The 26,589-nt window shown below is 45.6% G+C and overlaps 1 long non-coding RNA gene across 7 annotated transcripts in view; it reads left to right on the top strand.

Annotated features, from left to right (window-relative positions):
- The window catches only part of LOC121492146, a 56,379-nt gene extending 30,666 nt beyond the window's left edge, over window positions 1-25,713 (top strand). For 4 of the 7 annotated variants that reach the window (XR_005988117.1, XR_005988119.1, XR_005988122.1 and 1 more), the window contains 3 exons: window positions 9,327-9,446; window positions 10,703-10,902; window positions 25,051-25,713. This is a non-coding gene — a long non-coding RNA (uncharacterized LOC121492146). Of the gene's footprint in view, window positions 1-9,326; window positions 9,447-10,702; window positions 10,903-14,146; window positions 14,326-14,874; window positions 15,230-25,050 lie in introns of those variants that run through there. The other 3 variants (XR_005988120.1, XR_005988121.1, XR_005988118.1) reach the window with 3 other exon arrangements.
- Window positions 25,714-26,589: the final 876 nt, after the last annotated feature.

Below are 26,589 nucleotides of genomic sequence, written 5' to 3'. Positions count from 1 at the left end.
AGTGCAGTGGCCTGGATGTGGGGATGCTTGGCCTTCCGGGGTGACCTGAGCGTGGAATGCCTTTTGTTTCAGGGGCAATGGGCAGTTTGTTATTTAAAAGACAAAAGAAACTCCCCGCCCTGACCGTCCTCACACTGAGACTGAGATCCACAAGGCCTGGCACCTCACAGAGTTGCCTGTCCAGCCTTCCTGAGGTTCTTCTGGGGACAATCAGCTCCCTGGCAGGGACCCCCAGTTGCCATGTGCTTGGCAGTCCACCTTTAGGAGAGAGCTGGGCCTCTCTCCCTCAGAACGGAATTAGACTAACGGACTCCGAGCCCTCCGCCTCCCCCAAGTGCTGGCAGGCTGTGCTCCCGGGCAGGGGGTGGATGGGGAGGAGTCCTGGATGAACAGACGCAGAGGTAGTGACTTAGTGGAAGGGTGAGGCAGGGAGGTGTTGGTTGGCTGTGAAATGGGGGAAAACGTAAGTGCAGGGAGAGATGGGACAAATGCAAACATGGAATTTGTGGAAGCTGGCAAACACAGGTAGGGGTGTGAGCAGCCTCACACCCGGTTCGTCCCAGCTTGTTCTCGCCTTCTCAGATTTCTCTACCTTCTTCTCCAGGTTTGCTTTCGGCATTACCTGGGTTTATGTATCAGCTCTGCCACTTACCACTTGTGGGTCCTTGGGTAATTTATCCTCTGAATCTTGGTTTCCTTGCCTGAGGGAGACTATGGCCCTGTTGTTGTAAAGGTAAAACAAGGTGACGTGTGAAGCACCTAGCGCAGAAAGGGCATAGTAGCGTTTGATAAATGATATCTATCCTAGTACAGATATTTTTTTAAAAGATTTTATTTATTTATTCATGAGAGACACAGAGAGAAAGAGAGAGAGAGGCAGAGACATAGGCAGAGGGAGAGGCAGCTCCCTGCGGGAACCTGATGTGGGACCCGATCCCAGGACTCTAGGATCACACCCTGAGCTGAAGGTAGACGCTCAACCACTGAGCCACCCAGGTGTCCCTAGTGTAGATATGTTTAAGTTATTTTTAATGGGATGCCTGGGTGGCTCAGTTGGTTGAGCATCTGACTCTTGATTTTGGCTCAGGTCATGAGATTGAGCCCCATGTCCAGCTCCGCACTCAGTGGGGAGTCTGCTTGAGATGCTCTCTCTCTCCCTCTGCCACCCCTCACATTCGTTCTCTCTCAAATAAATAAACCTTTTTTAAAAAGTTATTTTTAACCTAACACAAAATTGACATCTTAGCCATCTTTAAGTGCACACTTTAGTGGCATAAAGCACATTTACAATGCTGTGCGACCATCTCCACTATCCATTTCTAGAACTTACCATCATCCCAAATAGAAACTCTGTACTCATTAAGCAATAACTCCCCATTCTCTCCTTACCTCAGTCCCCAGCAACCTTTAATCTATTCTCCATGTCTATGAATTTGTCTATTCTAGATATTTCATGGAAGTGCAATCATACAATATTTGTCCTTTTGTGCTGGCTGATTTCACTTAGCATGATGTTTTCAAGCTTCACCTATGTTGTAGCACATGTCCAAACTCCCCTCCTCTTTCAGGCGGACTATCATCTTACTGTATGGACAAGCCACATTTTCTTTATCCATTTATCTGCTGATGGACATTCGGGATTCCACCTTTTGACTATTGTGCCTATTATAGACATCACAGCCACTCTGCAAGGGAGCAACTGAACGTTGGGGATCAGAACACAGACCCTGGAGCAACCCTGCCTGAAGCCCACCCTGGGATGGTCTTAACCTCTTTAAGCCTCAGTTTTCTCATCTGTGAAATAGGGATCTGAGGTCCTCCTGATGAGAGCTTGTGTGAGGAGGAAATGAGGCCATGCTTGCACGGTGGCTCCGATAGTCTCCGGTACCTGGTTAACTTTCAGGATGGTTAGCTGTCATCACTATGTTGGGAACCAACACGTTTACCCAAGCACCATACCCAAGACTCACCTTGATGGACTGAAGTTGTATCTGGGAACTGGTGGCTCAAAGTGGAGAGTTGCAGAATGGAAAAGGGCTAGAAGTAATAGAGACATTGGAGGTTCACTCCTCCGACTTCCTCCTTTGACCTCTGGGGAAGCCAAGGCCTCAGGAAAGATAGGGAATGGCCAGAATGACGGGTAGAGCTGGAACCAGGTGCCTGCCCCCCATGACTAGAGCTTGGCCTTGGCTCCACTTCTGATCACGCCAGTTCCCCTCCCCCAACCAGGACCTCCCCCTCTCCAGAGGTCACAACAGATGGGGGGCTCCTTCACCCAGTGGGATTCTGCTCCAACTTATGGGGCCTTAGGGACCCACCTTCCCTTTGACCTCAGCTCGGGCATAAGGCCTGCTGCTTGCCTCACTGTAAAGTCTGCCTTTCCCCTCCCCACTTCTGCCTGGCTGGTAGGCAGCAGGGGGAGGGAGCGTGTCAAACAGGTTTACCTGAGAGGGTCTTTTCTGGCAGGGGTCGGGGGTAGGCAGTGAGGAACAGAGGCCTGGCCAGCCCAGGGGTGGTGGGATGTCGGTTGTTTCGGGATTAGGTACCTGGGCTGGGCAAGCACATCTGTCGTTCAGCCGTTTGTGTTCCCTTTGTTCATTTCGCTGATTTTCTAGGGGGTTATTTTTAGAGAATTCCAGCCTAAGTTCTGCAAAAGGGGGGCAGGATGGGGTGCAGCCCACACCTGGGCAGGTGAACAGGGCAGACAAGGTGACCTGGTGGCAGTGAGGACAAAAACCTTGGCGGAGGGAAGGGGGCCAGCTGCCAAGCTGTCCCCTCCCCCTGGGGACACTTCTTCTGCAGCTCATCGATGAAAGAATTTTTTGTTTGTTTGTTTACTCAAAGGTGCCCTGGGTACCTGGGTGGCTCAGTGGTTGAACATCTGCCTCCGGCTCAGGGTCAGGTCATGATCCCAGAATCCCTGGATCGAGTCCCACATGGGGTCCCCAGCAGGGAGCCTGCTTCTCCCTCTGCCTGTGTCTCTGCTTCTCTTTCTGTGTCTCTCATGAATAAATAAATAAAATCTTAAAAAAAACAAAAACAAAGGCCAGGTCCCATCTCTCCCCCCATCTTCAGGGATCAGTCTCGCATAAGGAGGCGTTAGGGAGCTGGCTGGGGGGCGTCCATTGGGGAAGGCATGATGGGGGGCCCTGTGAGAGCTCCTGTCACAGTGCGGCCCTGCAGGGTGGGGGACCAGAGGGCACACAGGAGGGGGCGCTGAGTGAGGAAAGGCCTGCAGGGGAGGTGAATTTTGTAAATCCGGAACCTACGACTTTGGGGTAAACCCTTGCCTTTTACTTCTGGCTCATTTTCTCCTCCTTTATCCTTCCCAGTGTGCTGGGCATCACCACAGGAAAGATGCTTTCTTTGGGGAGCTTGAAGTGCTGGTGGCTCGGACGGGACAGTTGGGGCCCAGCCCCCTCCCCACCTGCCCGCCTCCCTGGAGACAGTCCGGGGAGGCAGGCGGGGCGGGGCTGGGGCGGGGCAGCGCGGCTCACCTGCGCAGGCGGCGCGAAAACCAACACCCGGGGATGGGCCCGGAGGAAGGGAAGGATCCTGCCCCTGCTCCAGCAGCTGAAAGCGAGAAGCTGATAATAGCCAGGAGGCCTGAAATGCACCCGCGGTAATCAAGCCATCTGGCAGGAGCCCGCGGGGAAGGAGGCCGCATCCGGCCTGTCAGGCCCCACTGGGCCCAGGCTGCAGCCCAGCCCTCCCCGGGGAGCCGCAGGCTGGGGGGGGCTCCTCTCCAGGCCAGAGGCCGCCTCTCACCTGCCGAGGCTGAGGGAGAGAACAGCCAAGGCCATCTCGCCCCGGCCCCAGGGCTGCGCTGGGCTTAGCTTTCACTGGGAGGAAGCCCTTGGGAGCCGCACCCTGGACCTTCCATTAGCTGGGGTGGTGGTTTGAAGGGCTTTGTGGGCTCCCAAACACTCACGGCACCCCCAGCCCTTACCGAGGGCCAGGCACTGTTCTGAGAGGGGGTTTTGTTTTGTTTTTTTTTTAAAGATTTTATTTATTTATTCATGAGAGACACACAGAGAACGGCAGAGAAACAGGCAGAGGGAGAAGCAGGCTCCACGCAGGGAGCCTGATGCAGGACTTGATCCCAGGTCTCCAGGATCACACCCTGGGCTGAAGGCGGGCGCTCAGCTGCTGAGCCACCCAGGGATCCCCTGTTCTGAGAGGTTTCGTCTAACTCCCCCCACTGAGTCCTCATAAGAACTCTGCGAGAGGGGAGTTATCTCCGTTGGACAGAGGGGAGGCCTGGGCAGGGGGCAGGCCTGGACCTGGCCAGCACTTTGGCTCCTGAGCCCTGCCTGCCCTTCGCTGCTGGGCAGCGCTGCCCTGTTGCTCCATAGCCCAGGCTGGAGTCGAGAACCGGTCTTCCTTGTGCACTGGGAAAGCGGAGGTCCCCGAGATGTGGCCTGTGGGTGGTGAGCTGGGGCGGGTGATGGCATACCATCAGAATGGATGTCCCCTAACTTAAAGCAGGCAGGGGTCCTGTCCAACCTCATGCCCTCCACCCCCCGCCCCACCGAAGGTTAGTACAGTTAGATCTGGAGAGGTTGCTTGGGGTCACAAAGCTCGAAAATGATAAAACAGGCATCGTGGCTGAAGTCACTGGGACAGTCTGTCACTCCTATCAATTTCTCTGGGGGAATAAAACTGGCCCTGGCCCTGGCACCCCTACCCCATCCACCTAAGCCCCCACAGTGGACAGCAGGGGCATTGGGTGGCAGGTGGCAGTCATCTGCTAGAGGTTTCCTGAGGGCAGGGGCCCCGGTTGACCTGACCACCAGTTCCTGCCCACCCAGGGAGCCCCCTCCATCCAGTAAAGAAGATTGAGAAGAACTGGAGACACTTCAGTTTCTTGCCTTTCTGGCTCTCCTCCCCCTTGGTTGAGGGCTGATTGGTGTCCCTGGAGGCTTTTGACCTGTAGGCCTTACCCAGAGTTCAGCTTGGGTGGTGTTGGGACCAAGCCCCCAGCCAGGTCCCAAAGAGCAGTCTCTAGCCTAGGACTGAGGTATCTCCAGATGTACAGGAGCTTTGCCAGGTAATCATTGCAGGTAATGGCAAAGGCTTTGAACGAAGTGTCCAAACTGGTTTAACTCCCTTTTGGTATTTCTCTTATTTTGTGGATTTTAATTCACTTGCTAAGGACCTGCCCTGCCTTAATCTCTATTCCCTGAGGAATGAAAGATTAGATAGTTTTTTGTTTGTTTTGTTTGCTTAAGGGTCTATACTCCTGTTTCCTGGGTTGGGCTCAGCTAGTCTTTCTATAGGACCCCCGCCTCCCCAGGGGGCCAGACAGGGAGTCTAGGGATGCTTGGATCAAGGTCCAAATTACATTCAATGTTCCTTCTAAATCTATGGTTCCAACAATATTATTTACCACCCAATGGCATTCAACCAACAGAAGATATAAGAATTGCCCTTCAATTCTTAATCCGAAAGCATCGATCAAACAATTATGGTATAGAAGGTGCTAGGCAAGAAGCATTCCTGTTTCCTGCCATGGAGGACTTTACAGTCTGAAAGACAGGTGAGACATACACATACGACACGAAGTTCAGGATCAGCAGGAAAAACCGCAGTGCAGAAAGCAGTAGCGGGTTCATTGCCAAAGGAAGGACATGGGAACAGTTTTCATATGGAAGAGTTTCACAGAGTAGCTAACGTAGCAAGACTTGTTCCTAACCAAAGGATACTAGCAAAAGGGATTTCCAACATGAGTGACACTGTGAAGAATGAGGTCAGGGGAGAGAATTGGCTAGAATTGTTGGGGATGGGTTTGGTTTTGGAGGATATGTGTGTGTGGTGGGCATTTGCTGGACTTAGAATTTCCTGTAGGTTTTCTCCCTTATTTTGGAGACTACCCTGCTCTCTTTCTGGGAGAGCCCCTATCCCTTTCAGCAACTGAGGAACTGTCAGCTGGGTTATAGGTGGGAACATCACATTTCTCCCTCTGTTCACTCAACCATAACGTTGGTCCAGGAATGGACCTGTGACCCAGTGACAGCCAAGGAACACATGAAACATCTGCTGGGGCTGTTTGGAGAGAACGTTCTCTTTCTCACTGGGCTTGAACCTGGAGTTCACTTTGCAGTGCAAACTTCTTCCCACCAGAGGCATAGAGTCTGTCTGAGAGTGGCATCAACATAAAGGTAGCAAGACCAAGAGGTGACATTAGGTGTTAGTGACTTCTTACAAGACCCTGAATCAAGCCATGCCTGAAGACAGACCTACCCCTTGGACTTTTCAACTGTGTGGTCAGTACATTTCCTTTCTTCTTCTTCTTTTTTTTTTTTTAAGATTTTATTTATTTGTACAGAGAGAGAAAATGAGGCAGAGACCCTGGCAGAGGGAGAAAGAAGCAGGCTCCATGCAGGGAGCCTGATGTGGGACTCTATTCCAGGTCTCTAGGATCAGGCCCTGGGCTGAAGGCAGCGCTAAACCACTGAGCCACCCGGGCTGCCCCATTTCCTTTCTTCTTATATGCACTGGGGTTGGTTTTCTTGAAACAGAAAAGCATTTTGTTACGGCGTGGGCCTTGAACTGGATTTGGGCTGATGGAGGGGAAGAGGGCGATCCAGGGAGACTGTGCCGTGTGAACTAGGATGTGAGCCGTGTGGAAACCGACTGAGAGAGAAGGTCTTGGCAGACCATGTGCAAAATACCCTGCAAGAGAATATGTGCTTTCATTCTTCTGGCTGCATTTATCTACTTAGACAAATCCAGTGGGACTGCTGGGGAGAGGCGTGTAAGGGGAGGACAAAGGTAGAGAGAGGGGGAGGAGGAGGAAGAGAGAAGGAGCTCTAAAAATAATAAAGTAAGAGCAGCAAACGTTTTCTGAACACTTACTCTATGCTAGGGACTGTGCTAAGCCTTTTTCTCACTTAGTCCTTTAACCGGCCATGAGGTGTTATTATTTCTCCATTTTACAGATGAGGAAATTGAGGCACAAAGAATTTGCAAACGTGAACCAGTTAATAAGGGTCAGAGCTGGGATTTTAACCTGAAAGCTCAAGCCAACTAGATCCTGCATTCTCAACCTGCCCCCTTCAGCTTGTGGCCTCTTCTTTGGGGAAGAAAAGGGGGCAGCTGTTGCCGAGAGGGGCCTTAAGAGAACACAGGGCTCAAGCTGTTTTTCCCAGAGCTGGCCCCGATTTGACTATTTGTTCCTTCTTGCTCTGGGTTTTTTGTTTTGTTTTTTAAGTTTGCTATTGGACAAATGCTTCCTCTACCCTCAATTAGCAACGGTCCTCGGGGCCGGCGAGTGACTCCAGGTGACTGCTCCTGGTCAGGGCTGACACCCTCCTGGGCTGGCTGACAACACTCAGATTGGGGGAGTGAGGCCCTCTGGACAGGCCCCCCCTGGCCCTGGCTGGCTCCCCCTCCTCCCCGTCTCGTTCCGGCTCTGTATCTCCTTCCCCTGGATTGCCTCAGGAGAAGGAAAGAAGAAATGTTTTCTAAAAAGAAATGAAACCAAACACTTGTATTTCCAACTATTGACATTGGATTTGTGCTTCTCCAGCCCGGCCATTTGGGACAAGTCTTTAACCGCCTCTCTTCGCCCGACGGTCTAATGCAAACAGACCATAAAAAAATAAACTTTCCCCCCAAATATTATCTTAGGCCTCGTTTTATCATGCTTCCTTGAGCTGTCTCTGTAAAAGGAAAGAAAAAAGAATGTGGGCTTTAGTTTGTGCAGGGATACAGAGAGCCCCATCCCCGGTTCTCCCCAGACTGTCTGCATCCCAGAGCGTTTGCTGCCTGTCTCCTCTCCAGGCAGGCCTCGCCCAGGCCCTTTGTGTTCATTCACCTGTGAAACGGGCTAACACCTGACTGCTAGGTTGCTGTAAGACAGAAGTGGTGACACAAGTATCTTTGAGACTCAGAAACCAGAGAGGGTATAGGACAGGACGGTGTGCCAGCCTCTGCTCTAACCAGACAGAAAATGCCCCCTGCCCGAATGTAGTCTCATTCAGCTTCAAACAAATAAACAACACAACACGACAAGTAAAAACACTCTTGCTGGCTCAAACAAACATAATCACAAACTGGATTTGGGCTTAGGGCTACCTGTTTTCAACCCCACAAGGATGGTAACCGAATATTTGAGACAGGTGGCTAAAAATCCAGATGCCTCTCGCTGGGTGAAGCCCCTGGTTTACCTTCTAAGGGGGTAGAAAATGAGAACTTGCCCTCCTTGAAGGTGGGCTCCGATGGGGTAGGGAGATGAGGGAAAACTGAGGGATCACAGGGCCTGGGGTGAACCCTTAGTGGTTGAAGGCATAATGAGAGAAGGCTGGTGGATGAAGGCCACTTTTTTCTTTTTTTAAAGATTTTGTTTATTTATTTGACACAGAGAGAGAACACAAGCAGGGGGAATGGGTAAGGGAGAAGTAGACTCCCCACTGAGCAGGGAGCCCGTTATGGGGCTCGATCCCAGGACCCCAGGATCACCACCCAAGCTGAAGGCAGACACTTAACTGACTGAGCCACCCAGGCGCCCCTGATGGAGGCCATCTTTATGATATACTTGCCAAATTCAGACCTTAGCAACTTAACCTGGTTAGGCCAGAGCTTCAAGCTCTGGAGGAAAAGGGGATTTATCTGGATTTTCCTCTGCAAACTGCACCACAGTTAACCAGATCATAGAAGGAGGAAAGTTCTGAATTGGAATTTTACCAATTCTGAAACCCCAGATAAATACTGGAACTGAGCAACAATGACTATTTATAACACAAAAAGCATGGGTAGATGATTATGTACCTTTTAGTGAACAAACACACCACTGCCTATGAAGTTGTCTTGCCAAAATTAATCAAACCCACCCAGATTTGATCAACCTATAGATCCAACCAGAGATTTAGAGGAACCAGAGGGTCAGGGGAAAGAGGTGATGCAAGCCACAAAACCCACACTGTGGGAAACCCTACAGATGGCTTTCCACCTTTTTTTACCTTCAAATTTTACTTTATTTGGAAACTAAACAATGTATTCTTTTCATATTTAAAGATTGTGGTACTGAAGTAGAGACACAGAGATATTATGATATGCATTTAGAAATTAAATATAACAATTTCAACACAACATTGTGTAAAAACTCATAGGTACACTTCAAATAAGTCTGAGGTCTGGGCATTCATGGCCATCAGATATCCCCCTGGAAGCCAGTGAACCGTGCCAGGAGATCGTCCATGGGCTACATGACGGGACTGGTTTTCATTACAGGAGGTCCATTTAAAAGCTACCAGTCACAATGCCTCACCAGCTCCCCTGTAAATATTTCAAGAAGAATTTTTGCAAACTCTTTTCCTACACAGGTCCTAAAGCCTCCTCCAGATGGCATGACGCTGACTGAACCTGGATGCATCCTCTGAGTAAGGCAGCATAAATCAGTTGGGATGAGATCCCTCTTTGTTGGTGAAGATATCTGCCACATTGTGAGTATAGATTTGTTGTCTATATACTGTAGACAACAAACAAATTTTGCCGTAAATAAGTTCACAAGTGGAAAGGGGTGGGTGGAAAATATGTATATTCAGAGACTTGAAAATATTTAAAAAGTGAAACTGAGCCCCGATGTTGAGGGATACACAATTGGGTGATAATGCTGTTAAGAAAGGAAGGAGGTCATCATAAAATGTGGCCCAACCATAACTGACAGAGGGCAGGGCAGGGTCTATGGCAGGTTGGAGCACAGGCAGGAACTTCTGAACCTCGTTCTATCTCTTGATTTGGGTAGAGGTTATAAGTATGTTCACCTTTTGATACTTTATTAAACTATACACCAATTTTCTGCATTTGTGCTATTTGTTTTTTAGCCATATGAAGATGGTATATTTGTTTTCACTACATGCCCCTGATTCTTTCTCTACCCCTGCCCCCATAATTTGGAGCCCCCTTTTTAAAAATATTTTATTTATTATTCATGAGAAACACACACACACACACACACACACACACACACACACAGAAAGAGAGAGAGAGAGAGACAGAAACATAGGCAGAAGAAGCAGGCTCCATGCAGGGAGCCTGATGGGGGACTCGATCCCGGGACCCTGGGATCACAACCTGAGCCAAAGGCAGCTCAACCGCTGAGCCACCCAGGCGTCCCAGTTTGGAGCCCTTTTGACCATTAGCTGCCAATCTCTGGGTTCTGAATTCTGCCCAATTTCCTATCCTCCTTTTCCTAGACTCTCCTAATTATATATATCAGTCAGAACAGGCTATTACATTGCAGAAACAAACAACCTTGAGATGTCTATAGGTTAAGACAAAGGTTTACTTACTGCTTAAGCTATATGCCTATGACATCTTAGCAGAAGCCTCTGCTCAGCTTAGTTGCTCAGGGACCCTGGCTAATAGAGTAGCTACTTTCTCAGATACTCTCAAGGGCTGTGCCAGTACTGAGTGGCAATCAAATGCTTCAGCATGGAGGTGATACGTGTAACTTCTGCTCACAATTCATTGGCCAAAAGTAATCACATGCCACTATCCATTTGTGTAAAGTACAAATTTCACTGCCTGCTTTTCAGACCACAGATTGATGGTGAAGTGACCAATCTCATCACTCCTTTGGAAGTCTTTCCGTGATTGGTCACCATGCTTCTGGGACTCAGTTCAGGCACAGGCAGCAAAGTGTGTGGCTGCGTTGCCTCCTTGCCTCCTAGTGATAAACCCACATGGCATTTTACAGAAATGGAGACTCTATAGAGGATTTGCTGACAAAAAATAGAAGTACAGCAAGGAAGTAAAAAGTGACAACACTGGCAGCAAAATTGGATGTGGATAGATTTGAAGATGGCAACAACAAAGCAAAGATCAGAGGAGACACGGAGCTACTAGAAGCTATGGTGCTGATCTTACTGGAAAAGCCCAATGAGTATAAAAAAACAGGTAAAGTCACTTCATTATTTTTCCATTTTAATTGCAGTCGAAACATAAAGCCGCTTATGGTTGAAATGGAATATTTCCTTCTACTTTGGGTAGAAGACCATAATATTTTAAAATCCTAATTAGTCTGGCTACCATTCAGAGCAGAGGATTGAAGCCAGTTGCAATAACAACAACAAAGTCAATCACGAGGAGACCGAAGATGAACCATTTACTGCCAATAAAGGCTGGTTTCATCATGTCAGAATTCAGCATGAGTTGGTTGATGTTAAATGACTTGTGCACCCAGAAATTTGCACCCCAATCCTGAGAAAGTGTTCCAGGGGAAGTGATACCAACAACAACAACAACAAAATTTCACCTTTAAGAAATGCTCATAGGCATTTCATGGTATTGCAAGAGTGAAAGATAAACCAATGTAAGCTGATCCAAAATTCATAAGGAGCACAACAGCACACAAAGGCATAGAAAAGGTGCCAGCTGCACATCACAAGTTACACAATGAGAGGAAGAAGGTAAAAACTGCTCAAACTACTTTTGATAAGCTTTTTTTAGAAAGAAAGAAAGCACTTTAATCCTCAGTGTTTCTAATGTCTTAAATTGCAGTAGAACGTGCAAATATTAATTTTGCTAATTTTTCATTTCCTAATGCATTTATAGCCAACAGTAAGAGAGTTTTTAAAGTTTTGACCAAAAGTATTTAAAGGTCATGGAACAATTGTCTTCCCATTGATTATCAAGAGTGCTTTGTAGGGTTGCAACGTATGCGTCATTTTTAATCAACTTGCGCTATCGTGCAAAGCAAACATAGCTGGTTTGTGGAGAGTTAGGTTACAATTCCTTCACATCTGTTTGTGGCAACTCAATTGCATGGAATGTGAGGAGACTTCTGGAAAAGAACTTGAACTCCTTGGGTTAGCTAGGTTGAGGGTTTCCAGTTATATTTTGGAGTCTGTTATTCAACCCCAACCTGACCCTGCCACCTGGAGAGCCTGTTTATGATCCTGAGTGGGAAAGAGTTTGTGGACAATATAAGATGAACCACACCCATTTAGCATCCATGCTATCCTGCTATGGGGGTCAGCTCAAAAAATGTATACAAGACAAAGGGAATATGTTTCTTTACTTACTTCACGGGAGGGCAGATATATCAAGCTACAGCCAACGTAGACTCCAGCCCTAGTCAAAGTTGAGGCTGCTTTGGGCCATCTGGGCCTTATGACAATGGTAGAACACCCAGAGGCTGTCTGATGCCCCAAAGAAGCTGTCCCAGTGGGAACCACTGGTCCCAAGAAGAGAGGAGAGGGTCATCAGCCTTGGGGTATGACCAGCAGCCTCAGAAGAGGGTTGAGAACAGTAGCTGAGCAGTAGTTGGATCCGTTGAGAGTCTGTAGGCTCCAGAGTCACTCAGATGTTCTGAGGAGGAAGCAGAGAAGGATGAGGGAGGGTCTGACGTCCCAGAGTTACACTTGACAGGCACTCCAAGCTAGGGGAATCCACACTGTGTTAATATGACCTCATTCTTCCACACTGGCAGTGAGGCCTGGGAACATTAGGGTTGTTTCCAGATGAGGTGACCATATAATTTATTGATCCACCAGAAATATTTTTAAGGTCAAAGGGATTGCTGTTAATACTTAAACCTTTTACTAATGAAAGGCACAAAGAGGGTGACCCAGACAAACCACACCTTACACTCACATTTTAGTTGTAAGTGGAATCCAGGTAATTGTAAGTCAGAGGTCATATCAACATTAATGAAAAGAAATGAATGTGCTTTCACCAGGCACTGCAGGCCGGGCTCTCTGGAAGCGGACTCTGAGGTGTAGATTAGCATGCGGGACGTTTATTAGGGAATGCTCTTGGCATCCACACCTGTGGATGTGGAAGGGAAGGCAGTGAAGCAGGTTCGGGCAGAGAGAGAAAATGTGGACTGCAAAATAGTCTCATCAGAGGCCTCAGCTGGCCCCAGAGGGAGCTCCAGAGATGACCATCAATGTTATTGGAAATTGGAGCAAGGGGTGTGGACCTCTCTTCTGCACAGCGACGGGTCATTGCATGTGGCCGTCCCTGAGGCCTTCTCCAGCTGAGAGCAGATTTCTGCCTCTGGCTAGCAGCTCTCCCAACGGTCCTGAAGAGGGGTGAGGGTCACAGCATCTACTACCCTAAGGGAAAGGATGGTTTGAATAAAACTATTATAAAGGTAGATACTTTAACTTCAATCATTAGCCAAGTCCTGCCAAGGAAAGATCCTGTTGCACCTGCTTGGAAGAAGTTGGGGCTCAATGTAACCAGCACACCAATTGCTTATCTGCAAATGGTATTCCCGAAAAGGGGAACTCATTTTCTCAAATTAATAAAATAGCACCAGTCTTCTTGGTACTGCTTTAAAAATTTCTGTTCCAAAGTAAATTTCTACCCAACTCTATGTGGTAATGTTTGTATGTAAGATACTTACCATGTTCCAAGCACGGTATGGTGCTATTGAAATATCAAACAATTAATTCACATACCCTACATAGCGGGCACTGCAGAGACCCCAAGGTTAAGTAGTCAGACTCAAGTGGTGGTGCCAGGATTTGGACCTAGATGTCTCCACAGGCTGTGTTTATAACCACTATGCTACACTGGCTTTCGAAAACATTGCTTAATTTAGTAGATGCTATATCACTGCAAAGAAGTTTAACAAGTATCTGCTGAGCTTCTATTAGGTGGCTATATCTAATCTTTGAAGAAACTAAATATCTCTTCTCTGTGGTGATGCAAAGAAGTGAAATAATAATAATCACAACAGTATTAATATCTGACATGCCAGGCGCTGTCCTAACAGGTTTCCATGCACCCATATCCTGTAACATGCAGAATGCTTGGTGCCTGCCCACAAGGAGATCCTCACTAACTGGGAAGCAGGACCGGGAAATAGCTACATCACCATATGTAAGACATGAATGATTCGGGGACCCCAATGTGCAGTGGTCAGAGAGGCACAGGCTGAGTGCAGGTCCAGGGGACTTGAACCCTGGAGTGTTTACAGGGTACCCCCTTCCAGGTAATGACACAAATAAGCAATATGATAATCAACAAAATCAGAGTAAAGAAGTGCAAGAAAATTCCTTTTTTTCCCACTGTGATTATTTCAGTACTTTTAAAAGAAACTTTCTGGTAAGAACTTCTTCTCAAATGATGCTCTCAATTGCCCATGCTTTGCTGCTGCTAAATTTGGTGTGGTCTGCTGATTGGGTTGTAGAGAATCCAGCTCTAGAGAAAGAAGAGCTTGCTGTGTGCCTGTAGGGCCAGCGTGGCCCTTGAAGGATAGGTTGGACTAAGAAAGGGAAGAGCAGGGGAAAGGATGGGCATGGATGCAGGAGAATGAAGAACCTAAGAGCGCTGGCCTCGCTGAGACACATGCTGTGTGCAGGGAAGCAGGTAGGTTGAGCCGACAGGCTGGGACCACAGGTTAAACCTTGAACGCCTAGTCAAGGGGTTCGTAATGTATTCCATTCACGAGGGGACTCATGGGAGGTTGATGCCACTTGTCATTGTCTCTCCTCCCCTAAATCTGAATGCCCGGGCACCCAAGCTACTCAAAGCCCTCTAAAGCAGAAGCTGCAGGCAGTGGGTGGCTGAGATCTCTGGTCACCCCCATGGGAGCTTGTCTATACTGTGACCTGACCCTCTGGGGTCGCTATAAACACCCTAGGCCTTCCTCGTTGCCCAGCTCCCCCTTCCAGAGGGATCTCACTGGCTCAAGGTTCTAGGCGGCCGCCCTGACTGGGGGGCCTGCAGTCGGGGACCCTAGCCTCCCTCTGCCCCACTGCCCGATAGTTCCCCACTCCGGCAAAGAGCAGCCTAGCGGGTATACATGCTCTAGCCACCTTGGTTTCAACTTCCCCTCCTTCTGCCAAACTGTTAAAATACTTTATTCTACAAACACATCACAAACAAATCCAATCTTGCAACTGCTCTGACCTCAAGCCTGCCTCGGGGCAGAAGAATGGCAAGAATGCACTGGAGTCGGTGTTGCTGTGGTGTGTTTGACGAAGAGGCCCGGGCTTGGCTGTAGCATCAGATCACGGAGGCAGATCCGGATTTTTAAAGACCCAAGACAGCAATGCCATGTCACCATCTCTGCTTCTCCCCGTCACAGCGGGATCAGAATCACAGTGTGAGAGAAGCAACCTCACAGGTTTCCACGTTCCCGAGTCACTCCGGCTGCTGTCCGAAACGGCTGCCTGGTCCAGAATTTCCAGATTATTACCGGTCCCTTCTTTTCTTTCTTTCTTTCTTCCTTTCTTTCCTTTCTTTCCTTTCTTTCTTTCCTTTCTTTCTTTCCTTTTCTTTCTTTCCTTTTCTTTCTTTCCTTTTCTTTCTTTCCTTTTCTTTCTTTCTTTCTTTCTTCTTTCTCTCTTTTCCTTTCTTTCTTTTCTTTCTTTCTTCTTTCTTTCTTTCTTTCTTTCTTTCTTTCTTTCTTTCTTTCTTTCTTTCTCTTTCTTTTCTTTTTTTAATTCCCTTCCTTTTTCTGCATTAAAATTCAAACGTTGCTTTTCTACCTTCATCTCATGCATTCAGGTCAAAGCCTCTGGCTCTTCTCTCTGGTAGAATGAAATATCCCAGCCTGGCTGAACTCAGAGTGGAAATGTTTGTGGAACTTTGGGTTGGGTGCTGGTGAAAGGAGCGTGCGGCCAGAGAGGCTCTGAAAACCCAGAGGATCTGGACACTGACCACCTGCAGGCGTGGTCATGGGTACATCTGTCCAGACTGCAAGCTTTCCTTCCCTGGCCTCGGTTTCTGCTCCCTGGATTCACATTCCGTTCCTGTCCCTCCAGCCTGGCCCAGCCTTTTCCACGCAGCCTTCCACCAGCTTGGCCAGGCCACCGGGACTTGTCGCTCCTCACTCCGCAGTCAGATTGGCTACACCATGACCCAGAATTCTGCTGCTGCAGGGTCTCAGTACGCAGTCGTGAGCTTTCTCTCCTTAAGAGGATGGAAAACCTACTGAAGGCAGAGACCGTATTTTCTCAGCACTGCATTGAGTATAAAGTACAGGTGGAATGAAATTTAGATGCACCGATTAGAAGATGGATGGGCTAGGACCTTTCCCAAGGATGCCTACTTATTACAGATAACGAGGCGGGAAACTTATACTAACTGGATCCTTCTCAGAGAGAGAGAGTGAAGGGCAAGCTGCACATTGATCTGCCCCGTGAAAGAAGGAGAGTGGACTGTGAGAAACACTCAGGGGCAGTCTATATATAGTGGCTACTTTTTTTTCTAAGGGTTTTGCAGGTTTGAACAAGAGCTAATCTCCTCAGGAGAACAGAGGGCTACTGGGCTGCTTCTCCCCCTTCACCAGGCAAAGCTGGCATGACCTCTAAATATATGTGCCCAAAGGTGTTTGAAGGGCACCATATATTTGGTGCCCACCTGGCATTGTAGGTATCTCCAGCCTAGTAGCTATACTACAAACACAGTATATTCTCAGTCCATCTTTTTAAAAACTAAATGAATACACGAGGAGACTTGCAATGAGCGAGTCAAGATTTTTTTTCCAGGGAGAAAGTGATCTTAAGGCATTGTTCGTGTTGAACCCTCCTGGTTGAAAGGGAAGAGAGACACTTTTCTGGAGGTCATGATCTCTGGCCTTGCTAGTCATGGGGGGTGGTCCATGGACAGCATCAGTATCACTTGGAAGCTTATTAGAAATGCAGAATCTGGGGATCCCTGGGTGGCTCAGCGGTTTAGCGCCTGCCTTTGGCCCAGGGTACAATCCTGGAGTCCTGGGATCGAGTCCCACGTTGGGCTCCCTGCATGGAGCCTGCTTCTCCCTCCTCCTGTGTCTCTGCCTCTCTCTCTCTCTCTATCATAAATCAATCAATCAATCAATCAATCTTTTAAAAAAAAAAAAAAAGAAAAGAAATGCAGAATCTGGGAGCACCTCAGGGGCTCAGTTGGTTAAGCATCTGCCTTCAACTCAGGTCATGATCCCAGGGTCCTGGGAATCGAGTCCTGCCTTGGGCTCACTGTTTAGCGGGCAATCGGCTTCTCCCTCTCCCTCTGCCCCTACTCCTGCTTGTGCCCTCTCTTTCTCTCTCTCTCAAATAAATCAATAAAATCCTTAAAAAGAGAAATGCAGAATCTTGGCCCCCCACTCCAGATCTACTGAATTCAAGTCTGAATTGAAAAGAGATTTGTATGTGCTGTTCTACAGAACACAGAGAAGATCATGTAATGGTCTAAGTCTGGACCTTGCAACTGCAAAAAGATCTCTAATGTGAAAAATGGCATCTACAAACCATTTATCAATCAATGAGCCTTTAGTGAAATCTGCTGTGTGCCTAGTCCTGTGTTAGGCACTGTGGGGGCGGGGGGTGGGGAAGGGGGATTGAAGGGGGGCACGGGGAGAGGCAGGGGCAGGTCCAGCAAGTAAGGGCTCACACTGTGGGATTTCAACCCCAAACCCCGCCCACCCATCCCTCTACAAGCCTCCACCAAGACGTGGGCTCATGCCTAACAATTCTCTCCGGCACAGCCCCTGGGGTGACACCGGTCACGTGGATGGCCCTTATTTTCAGCAATAACAAGTCATTAAGATCGAGCTAGCAAGTCTTCAGGGAAGACAGCCGGTTCTAACCTCCGTCATAACATTTTTCTTTTGCGATGAAGCATTGCCGGGTTTGTTGAAAGCTCATTCAGTGTTGCTGAAGCTCAAGCACTCAGGCTTCCCCATGGTCCAGAGTGGGGGGTGGGGGGGGTTGGGAGGTTGTGGGGTGCTGTCCTGGCCTATTAGCCTAGAGGCACAGCTGTACTGTGGAAGTCTATGCTCCCTGCATCGTGTCTTGTGAAGGGAGTTGTTTTAGAATACTATGCATGAAAATGTAGATTCTGGAATCAGATTGCCGTGAGTTCATTTCCAGGCTCTCCCATTTGCTAGCTGTGTGACCTGGTGCAAGCCTCAATTTTCTGGCTATTAATAAAGTGATACTTTGTTTCCTGCTTAATTTGGATGGAATCCAATTTATCTTTTTTTTTTTTTCTTTTAGGGATTGTGTTTTTGATGCTGTATCTAAGAAATCTTTGCCAAGGTCATAAAAATGTTCTCCTATGTTTCCTTCTAAATGTTGTATAATCTAAAGTTTTATACTTAGGCCTACGATCCATTTTTAGTTTTGAATATGCCTCAAAGTATGGAGAGTACAGGGAGGTTTTTTTCTTTTTGCTATTTTCCTTTTATTTCTTTCTTTCTCTTCCTTCCTTCCTCCCTCCCTTTCTTTTCTTTTTTTTTTTTTTCCTTTTTGACATATGGATATGTAATTGTTCCAATACCATTTACTGAAAAGACCATCCTTTCTCCCTTGAATTGCCCTTGTGCTCTTATAGGAAATCACCAACAATATATCTGTGGCTCTATTGTGCTGTGTGTATAGTCTGTCCTTTGGCCAAGTCTACACTCATGATTTTAATAGCTTTATGGCAAGCCTTGAAACCAGGTAGTAAAAGACTATCAATGTTGTTCTTCATAAACAATATCTTGGCAACCTAGGTCAGTTCTATTCCATATAAATTTTATAATTGCTTCATTAATTGCTACGCAAAAAAAGTCTGCTGGAATTTTGCATAAAGTCTAAAGATAAATTTGAAGAGAACTGACTGACATCTTTACCACATAGATTTTCCATATATTTATGTCTTTCATTTCTCTCAGCAATATTCTATAGTTTTAAGTGTGTAGGTCTTGCATATTTTTTGTTAAATTCGTTCTTGAGTGTATTTTGTCACTCTTGTAAATGGACCTTTTAAAATGTCCTTTCCTAATTGTTTGCTGAAAGTCTACGGAAATAAAATTAATTTTTAAGTATTAACTTTGTAACATATGACCTTGCTAAATTCATTTATTAGTTCTGATAATGTTTTTGCAGATTCTTTAGAACTTTCTGAGTGAAATAAGTCAATCGGAGAGGGACAAACAGTGTATGTTCTCATTCATTTGGGGAATATGAATAATGGTGAAAGGGAATATAAAGGAAGGGAGAAGAAATGTTGGGAAATATCAGGAAGGGAGACAGAACATAAAGACTCCTAACTCTGGGAAATGAACTGGGGGTGGTGGAAGGGGGGGAGGGCACTGAGGGGGACACTTGACGGGATGAGCACTGGGTGTTTTTCTGTATGTTGGTAAATTGAACACCAATAAAAATTAATTTAAAAAAAAAAAAAAGAACTTTCTACATAAGAAATCATGTCATCTGCAAATAGAGGCAGTTTTAATTCTGCTTTCTGAACTTTAGAACCTTTAATTTCTTTTCCTTGCCTTACTGCAGTGGCTAGGACTGTCAGCACAATGTTGAGTAGAAGTGATGAAGGTGGACCTCATTGCCTTGTTTCCAAACTTGCTGGGAAAGTGTTCAATATTTCATTATTAAGAATACCCTTATGGGGCACCTGGGTGGCTCAACTGGCTAAGCCTCTGACTCTTGATTTTGGCTCAGGTCATGATCTCAGGGTCATGAGATTGAGCCACGTGGGGCTCTGTACTCAGCACAGAGTCTGCTTGTCCTTCTCCCTTTTCTCTTGCTCTCTCTCAAATAAATAAATAAATAAATACATAAATACATAAATGAATACATAAATAAAATATTTTTTAAAAAGAATACTTTTTTTATCAGATTGAGGAAGTTCCTTTCTATTCCTAGATTGCTGAGCATTTTTTAAAAATAAAGGTATGTTAAATTTTGTCAGGTGCTTTCTCTACATCTATCAAAATGATTTTCTCTATTCTTTGAATTTGGTGAGTTACATGACTGATTTTTTTTATTATCAAAACAACCTTGCATTCCTAGATAAACTGTTGTTGGTCATGAGGTATTTTTCTTTTTTTCTATATTTTTGGGTTTAACCTGCTAATATTTTTTTTTCCTGCTAATATTTTGTTGAGAATTTTTACATCTCTGTTCATGAGGGATGCTGGCCTCTTTTTAATATGTGTTTGTCAGGTTTGGGTATTACTGATACCTTAAAGCAAGTTGGGAAATATATCCCATCCTCCTCTATTTTTTTAAAGGGTTTGTGTAAGTTTGGTGTTATTTCTTCTTTAAATCGCTGTTGGAATTTACCTGAATAATTATCTATGCCTACAACTCAGGTTTTCTGTCCCATCTCTCATAAATATTAGTGATTTATATTTCTACCTACTTTGTAGAAACTATTGGTATAAAGGTCTTCACAACATTCTCATATTCTCTTTTTAATATTTTAATGTCTGTAAGATCTGTAGCAATTATCTCTTTCTCATTCCTGATATTGGTAATTTGTGTCTTCTATTTTTTCTTCAGCAGTCTAACAAGGTTTACCATTTTTTTGTTGTTGTTCTTCACAAAGAAACAACTTTGTTACAACAACTTTGGGTTTGTTAATTTTCCTTATTGCTTGCCTGTTTCTTATTACATTCATTTCTACTCATATTTATTATATTACTTGTTCCATTTTGGTTTACTTGGGGTTCAGGGTGTAATCTTAAGTCACTGATTTTAGACCTTTCTTCTTTTCTAATATAAGCATTTAAAGCCATAAAATTCCTGCTAAGCCCTACTGTAGCCACAACCCACCAATTTTGTTGTATTTTTATGATCATTAAGTTCTACATATTTTCTAGTTTCTCTGTGATTTCTTCTTTCACTCATGGGTTGTTTAGAAGTGTGGGTTTAATTTAATATTGGGGTTTTCCTAGGCATCTTATTTTTATTGATTCTAATTTAATATAATTATGATGTGATTCAAAGACACATGCTACTATAATTTTGATCCTTTTTATTTTATTAGGGCTTGTTTTATAGCCCAGCTTATGGTCTCTTGTGGTGAATGTGTGCAGTTGAAAGGTTGTTGGGTATAATATTTTATAAATAAGTTAAGGGGTTGATAAAGTTGCTTAGAGCCTCTGTGACTTTTAAATTTTCTGACTGATGGCCCTATCAGTTGCGGGGATGGTGTTAATATATCCTACTATAGGGCAGCCCCAGTGGCTCAGCGGTTTAGCGCCGCCTTCAGCCCAGGGCCTAGTCCTGGAGACCTGGGATTGAGTCCCATGTTGGGCTCCCTGCATGGAGCCTGCTTCTCCCTCTGCCTGTGTCTCTGTCTCTCTGTCTCTCTCTCTCTCTTTGGGTCTCTCATGAATAAATAAATAAAATCTTAAAAAAATATATCCTACTATAACTGTGAATTTTTCTATTTCTTTTTTTAGTGTATCAATTTTTGCTTCATGTATCTTAAGGCTCTATTCTTCGTCACATACACATTAACAATCAGATCTTCTTATTAACTGATCCATTATACTTAAAGCTCATCTCATTTTAAAAATGTATTGTTAACTTTATTGAGGAATAATTGACAAACATAACTGAATATATTTAAAGTGTACAATGTGATGATTTGATATACTTATATATTGTAGAATGATTACCAAGAGCAAGAAAATTAGCAATCCGTTATCTCACGTAGTTAAAGTTAACTTAGATATATATATGGTAAGAATGCTTAAAATCTACTCTCAGCAACTTCCCAGTATGCAATCTTATATTCTTAAAAATATATTATATTCTTCTACAGTCGCCTTGTTGTACCTTCAATCCTCAAAACTTATTCTTGTAACTGATCATTTATGCACTTTGACCTATATCATCCCATTTTCCCCCATCTCTCCTCCCCCCAGCCCCAGGTCCCTCCAACCATTCCATTCTCTGTTTCTGTAAAATTGGCTTTTTTTTTCTTTTTAGAGTGCATATATAAGTGATACCGTACAGTATTTGTTTTCCTCTGTCTGGCTTATTTCATTTAGCATAATGCCCTCCAGATTCATCCATGTTATAACAAATGATAGAATTTCCTTCCTTTTTATGACAGAATAATTTCCCATTGTCTGTCTATGCCGCATTTTCTTTATTCATTTATCTATTGAAGGACATGTAGGTTGTTTCCATATCCTGGCTATTGTGAATAGTGTTGCAATGAACATGGTGTGAAAGTTTATCTCTTTTAGTCAGCATATAGTTGGGTCTTGCATTTTCAAAAGATCTCTTCTGGTAAACTGTACTTTTGACTGGAGTATTTAGTTCATTAACACTTAATGTGATTATTGATTTGATTGTATCTAGATCTACCATTTTATGATTTCTTTTCTGTTGTCCACTCCACTCTCTTCTATCCTTCTGTTTCCCAGGCTTCTATTGGATTGTTTGAATATATTTTATTATTTTGTTCTAACTCAGTAGATTTTTTAGTTATATCACTTTGCATTATTTCTTTGATGGTTGATCTAGGGATTACAAATAAAGTCCTTAGATTTTTGCAGTATACTTAGCATTAAAATACTGAACCTCTTTACATAAAATGTAGAAACCTCAAAACAATGTAAGTTCACTTGCCCTTCAAACCACTGCTACCAACGTTGCCATAGCCATTCCAAAGCACTGTTCCCCTGTATGTAATGTGTCATTTTTCTTTTCCTACTTGCAAGATTTCCTCTTTATTTTTCATTTGCAGCAGTTTAATTATGATATGTCTAGATGCGATTTTATTTATAATTATCCTTGGATTTCCCTATGCTTTGGATCTTTCAACAAATTTGGGTATTTTCTAGCCAGTATTTTCTCGAATATACGTTCTACATGTCCCTAAATCTTCTTTCAGTTTTTTCAATCTTTATTTTCTTTTTTGTCTTCAGATTAGATCATTTCTTTTGTTGGATCTTCCAGGTCACTCATCCTGTCATTCACTAGGAGAGTGGCTTCCTAACCAGGCCTGCTCAATATTGAAACTTTTTAAATATTAGATTTTAAAGTACAATGGAAGGCTCAGGTTTTAAAGTACGGCAGAAGTACAATACTAAGATATGATGTTCAAAGCCTGTCCTCAGTTTTGACGACTCTCTACAGAAAATGGAGATTTGTATGATGAGTTCATAACTTGAGTAGGAGCTAGGTACGTGGTTAGGAGACCGACACCAAGCAGAGAATTTTTTATAAGAATGTAAGGAGGTGCTAAAATCTGGATGTGAACCAAGTGCTATGGGTGCGTGATGTGCAGAGGGCTGCCACAACCCAAGGAGTCAGGAAAGACCTTCAGTGGGCTGGCACTTAATTAGGCATTTCAGTTAGCAGGAACAGGCTTTGTCAGGACTAGAAGAACATTCTAGGCAGGAGGGTACTGGGAATGGGCTGCCATAGTTTGGGACGAGAGGGAAGGAGGAAATAGAGTGTAGCGTCTCCAAGGAGGGGCAGGAGAGTAGTCTGTGCCGGGCTGTTTGAAGATCGAGCTGAGGACCAGCTTGTTGCATCATGTGAAGGTACTGGTGGGAAAGACTGGTTCCCCTTCTTTATCTGAGGAAGACTAAAGTAACCTCTCTGTCCTCTAGGAGCTCTCACACTGGTTGAGAAGCCAAATCAACCTCCATTATGCAAAAGAAGAGGAAGAGTACGCATGGCCGTCATTCTGCTCCAGCCTCCATTTTTCTCACATTAGCTTGTGGTACCCTCCCAACAAATCTCCCCATTATTCCATTTGCTCACTTCCAATCCATGTTCCACACTTGCAGCCAATCATCTGTTAAAAACACAAATCAGAACAGGTTAATCCACTGCTCAAAGCCACTGACTGGCTTCCACTACACTTAGAACGCTGAGTCCACATCGCTTCCCATGGCCTCGTGCCCGGCCTCCCTATCTTCACATATCACATTCAATCACAATGGCCTTCTGGCTGGTCCCTAGGGGTTTCCATCTTATTCTGGAAGATGGCAAGAATAAGCAAATTCTTGAATATTCCATTGACTCGCTTCATTTTGAACACCACTGTGGTTTCCAAACCTAAGATACATTTTCAAAACTCTCCTTGCCTGAAACCTAGCCGAGAAGTATCATGTACTTAGAAAAGGCACACCTAAGAGTCAGAAGCTGGCAGGAGCACCTTTATCCATCCCAAGCACTGGACAGGGAGAAACATAAGCAGAAGCACGTGATGTTGATGTGTGCTTTTATTGAGTGAGAAGTGATGTTTAGAAAGTCTGCAGCACACACCCCAAGTGGAATTTTTTTTCAGTAACAGTATCATTAGCCAGTCTGGAACCCTCTTCCCACCATCCTTTGTGCTCCGTTGTCTTTTCTCATACACATTCAAGGAATGAGAGTGGCTCTCCTTGGCTGAGTCAGGGTGGAGTGACACCTTCTTGACCCCTTTAGAGAAGGTCTGTAGCCTTTTGCTATTTTCTCTGTCTGGTGCACTTGTGATAACAGGATGGAGGCCCACTCTACTATGGAGCTTCCTTGGTTTACAGGGCTCAATGTAGACACAAGTTTTCTTAGAATATTAAAATAGGATGCAAACCAACCCCCACCATCCTCATCCTGTTTCCTTGTGCCCTCCTTCCCCCTCCCCAAACAACTAATTATCCAAACTGTAGTAAAGGGTTTGCTACCTGGAGTGGTGAGTCTCTCTATTTCGGAATAGAAATTTTCCTGCCTCAGGCTCCCTGGGTCTTTGGCACAGAGGGCACGTGTCAAAAACAGAGCAGAGCAGCTGGGTCAGAGGCAGGGGTGCTCATCCGGGCCAGGGAGTGGGTACAATTTCCAAGCCGTGGGACAGCGCAGCTGTTCAGGCTCCCCTCCTGGCAGGTCTCAGAGCCATTGGACAATGATGTGCGTGCCTCCCCACTCCAGAACATCAGCCAGGGTCCCTCCAGAGGCAACAGATGTCTGGAGGCCTTTGTGAAACAGGCTGGGACATCCTCCTTAAGTCTCACACAGGCAAAATCATCACTGTAACAATGTCACAAGGCTCTGCTACTGGGCATAAGCTTAGTTACAGGAGCTAAAATGGAACTTTCAGCAGAACAACCCCCCTCTGTGCCTATCTGCCTCCTGCTCCCCACCTCCAACCGGACAAATATGCCTCCCTGAAATTTTAGAGATTCGTATTCTCACTAGGGAAATTAAAAGAAAGAAAAAAAAGGTCTTTCCTTTCCAGATTCCTCCTCTGTGCGGACTACATGAGGAGATGTCTGTAAGAAATTGTGGGTTGATATCTCAGACAGGGGGAAAAAAACACTTTAAATTGACAAATCAGTCCAAACCACTAAGGTTATAACTCTTTCTTTTCCCTCTCCAGCAGAATAGTAAAACAGACACGTTATTGGCAGCTCCGTAGTGCTAAGGAGAGGCCGGCTCCAGCATGACATCAGCCCACCGCTTGACCCAAATCTACTATTTCACCAGAGAGCCTTGCACTGCCTGCTTTCCAACATACAGAAGATGCACACGGGGGACGAGAGAAGAAGGCATAAATAAGACACAGATTGGAGACTTTCTGATGTGTTTAGCACATTTTTGTGACTTCCTTTAATACCACAGACCTTGGTTCTCCCACCACGAGGCGAACAAAAGACAAGCCCGAGATGGGGGTTGGGTTGGGGTGGGGGAGACCCATTCCGTAAAAAGTTCTGCTCGCCTACTTAGCATTTTTAATTGAAACGCTAAAAAGAGGAGGCAAAAATAGGAAGAGGAGAATGAACGCCACAGCCGAGTGATTTCAGATATAAAAAGTCCCTTCATTAAATCCGTTGTTTTTTAATTCATAATTGAACTTAAATAAAGAGCGACCTATGGGCAGCTGTTTCTAATATCGAGTCCCCACCGCACATGAAAGACGCATTTATTCCTGCGGCAGCCTCCCTACCCTTGGGTGTTATCAGCTGAACATGTTTTGAACCTACCTAATGCATTTGAGGTAGCTTGGGTTTATTTTTCTTTCAATAAAATAAATGGTTTTGTAATTAAATTTCTGCACTGCCTGTGCTTAATGGTTACATTGACAAGTGCTAATGTATGGCAAGAGAATGAGTTTGAAATGAAACATGCTGTTTTTGAATCTGCAAGCAATTTTGCAGCAGGGCAATCAAACCCCTCATGCCAGCGAAACATTTTCATTAATCTGCTCACCGTGCCCCTTGCCCACTCGGCTGGCCGGGAGAGGACACATTTTAGCTTCCCCATCACCCACCCCCCACCCTTGCCTTTTTCTCCAACACGCGCGCGCGTGCATGCACGGACACACACACACACACACACACACACACAAATATCATGAAGCGAGCCGTTGTTTGAAACCATTTTGTGGTCTCTGGCAGGCCAGCCGGTGGAAATTCGCTGACTTTACACCGTGAAACGTTGCAGCTGTCCCCTCCAAAGGGACTGGCTGCCTCAACCTTTCAATCCCTGGCAGCCAGTCAACAAGAAAATCTGTCCCTCTGTTTTCCTATTTTTTTGTTTAACTTTTCCCCTTTAGCTAAATTTATTTTTGAATAAATCTTCTCATAGCGAGCAGAGAACAGCTATTACGTATCTGGCCTCGGTCTGCGCGAACCACTTCCAGCCACGGCAGAGGCGGCGGCCTTCCAACCTGGCGCTTGCAGGAAGGTTCCTGAATGCAGACCCGGATGGGGGCTGTGGCCTTTGCTGGTTCCACTTCCACCCGCTGCCCGATGCCCGGGGAGGAAGCTGCGGCTGGTGCTCCGGCCCACACAGGTACAGGCAGTGGACACACGACCTGTGGCCCCGTCCCTTCCCTGGAAGGCCTGTGTCTCATCCGACCACTGGCAGGATGGCTCTCCGGGTGTGGCTGCTCTCGAGCCTGCGGGCCCCCTCATCA

Source organism: Vulpes lagopus, chromosome 5 (genome assembly GCF_018345385.1).
Source record: "Vulpes lagopus strain Blue_001 chromosome 5, ASM1834538v1, whole genome shotgun sequence".
Taxonomy (NCBI): domain Eukaryota; kingdom Metazoa; phylum Chordata; class Mammalia; order Carnivora; family Canidae; genus Vulpes; species Vulpes lagopus.
The sequence above is the reverse complement of the archived record's forward strand: the minus strand, read 5'-3'. Positions and strand labels throughout refer to the sequence as shown.